General features: G+C 29.8%; 1 long non-coding RNA gene across 1 annotated transcript; it reads right to left on the bottom strand.

Moving 5' to 3' along the window:
* Positions 1 to 1083: 1083 nt before the first annotated feature.
* LOC107910276 (uncharacterized) lies at positions 1084 to 2344 on the bottom strand. Its single transcript, XR_001687576.2, has 2 exons — positions 1617 to 2344; positions 1084 to 1419 (listed from the first exon to the last, which is right to left on the bottom strand). It is a non-coding gene; the product is annotated as an uncharacterized lncRNA (long non-coding RNA).
* Between the last annotated feature and the right edge of the window lie 285 nt (positions 2345 to 2629).

Consider the following 2629-nt stretch of genomic DNA (forward strand, 5'->3'; position numbering starts at 1 on the left):
CAATCTTAAATCTTTTAATTTAACCGCTCATCATTTCAATTATTTTAAACTTTATAGTTTAAGGAAATATTTAAAATTTTGTGGAAGAGATAAAAACCATTTTTTAAATTTTTATTCAATAAATTAATATTTACTTAATTCGTAATATTATCTTAATTAAAAACATATTTTTATAGAAATGCTGGTTATGGTTTCTTCAACATTATTTTTGGATGTTTTTAATTTTAGTCTAAATTTTTCGTGATTTTATCCCCACTTTCATTATTTTATTATGTCAATTCCATTTTCTTTGAAAGCAAATATGATTTTATTTTTTAGTTTTAATTTTTAATCATGTTTCGGTGTATATGTGAGATTTGGAAATGTAAGAGTGCCACCAAGTCTACTAGGAATCATTTTCGAAAGTCTTTTTTATTGTCAGGTTGATTTAATGATAGCGGGGTTAAAATATAAAATTCAACGACATTTAATTTATTTTTGAATTATTTAAAAATATAATATTTGTACATCGATTTATTGTTTGTACTATTGTGATGTATTCATCATCACTTGTATTTTATAAGAGCTGAATCGTGGGGCTCCAACTTCTAAAATGAAAAGAGAATGTATTTGGATTTTCCAACTTGCAATACTGTCAAGTCCAAAATAATGTTGACAAATTACATATAGAAAAAGAAGAAACATATGAGCATAGCAGAATTTAATAATTTTTCTTAATGTGGTAAATCAACTTCGATTCTATTAAAATTTTAATTTATTTTAGGTGATAATTTTAAACTGTTATAGCTTAATGAAATTTAAATTTAATGATTAAATTGGAAAAAAGAGTTATACAATTTCAAAATTAACGCAGATAAAAAAAATTCAGGGATCAAATGTTGTTTAATATTGGTAAAAGAAAATTAGAATTTAAAGTTTCGGATGGATGATGAGACTATAAGTATGCGAATCAATCGTTTCTTTACAGGATTAAAAATAATTAAAAAAAAGTCATAAAAATGGAAACATTCATTTTATAAATTTAAACTAATTTAAATGATATTATAAACAATTGTAATAGCCCATTTTTGCCCGGGCCCATAATAAATAAACCAAATTAAAAATTAAAGTCCAAAAAATAATAATACAGTCCAATTTTTTTACATTAGCAAGCCTAAACCCAAGTAGGCCCAATTCCCCCCAAGCCCAATCACGAAGTGGTCCAACGTAAAATTGGAAGCTGAAACCCTAGCAGCTTCCAGCGCCGCTCCTCCCACGCGTGCCTGCCTCCTCACGCACGTAGCGCCACCACGAGCCTCCAGCTGGCCTCCTTACGGCCGTATCTGCAGCAGACACAAGCAAACAAGCAGCAGAGAAAACAAAAAGGAAAAGAAGGGATTTTTTTCTTTTATTTTTGTTTACATTTTTTCTTTCTTCGGCCTATAAAAACGAAAGGCAGAAATTTTGTAAGGGGTTACGCATTCAGAATACAGAAATCAATACAAAAAATTGAAAAGAAGGTTTTTTTTCTCCTTCTCTTTTTCATTCCGTTCTTTTCTCGATTCATATTTCTTTCTTTTCCTTTTTGTCAGCTATACATATATAAGGATAGATATAAAATAAAAAGCTAAAACTACCTTTTAACAGCGCCGATGAAGCCTTCTTCTCCTCTGGGCTAATCGGAGTTGAATCGACAGAGGCCTGGGATTTGAAACAGCGAAGCTTTTGGGGGGACAAATGTTTAAGTTTTTTTCTTATTCTTTTTGTTTAAGGCTGATAGCTGCTGGTTAGGGTTTCAAGGTTGATATTTATAGTGTAAAAAATGACGTCGTTTAGGGCCTGCTTTTGTGGCCTTAAAACGGCGCCGTATTGGCCACATAACCCGCGTGTGTGACCCGAACCGGGGAAGGATCCGCGCGTTTTGCGACCATTGGGAGATTTGCGCAAATGGTCCCCTCTCTTTTGTGCCAGATTCGAATCGGTTCTTTTCCTTTTTTAAATTTTGCCCTTTAATTTGCTTTTTATTTTATTTTTGACCAGCGCAAAAGCGTTGCGTTTTGAGGGTTGGGATTATTTCCCTTTTAGTCCCTCGTGTCATTCGCGCGTTGTAATCTGGTCCGCGTTATTTATTTTAATTCTGTCTGTGGCTCTTTAATTTTATTTTAATCACATTTTGACCCCGCATTTTATTTTTAATTTCTTTTGTTTCCTGTAAATTCGATTCTAATTATGGTTGAATCCTTTTATTAATTAGTTCAATAATTAATTTGTTGTTGTTATGTTATTCAGATTTATTTATCCTTTTTTATGTATACATATTTTACGTACTATCCTTTAAATTTTTTTCTTATTATAATCATATGTATTAGTGTTAAATTTCATTATGTAGCTACAATGTATTATTAGCATTATAAATTTCTCATGTATTATTAGCTTAGATTTATTATGTATTTGTTTTTAAATTCATTATGTATCATCATTTCAAAATTGTTATGCATGATTATTATTATTTAAAAAAAAAGTATTACGTATTAATATATGCATATACATATATCGTGCATCAAAACCCAATTTAACATCATTATACATTTTATTGACTCAATGATTTATACTCATGCTTCAATGTTTTTGTATTTTTACATGTATTACT

This window comes from Gossypium hirsutum, chromosome D02, assembly GCF_007990345.1.
Source record: "Gossypium hirsutum isolate 1008001.06 chromosome D02, Gossypium_hirsutum_v2.1, whole genome shotgun sequence".
NCBI lineage: Eukaryota > Viridiplantae > Streptophyta > Magnoliopsida > Malvales > Malvaceae > Gossypium > Gossypium hirsutum.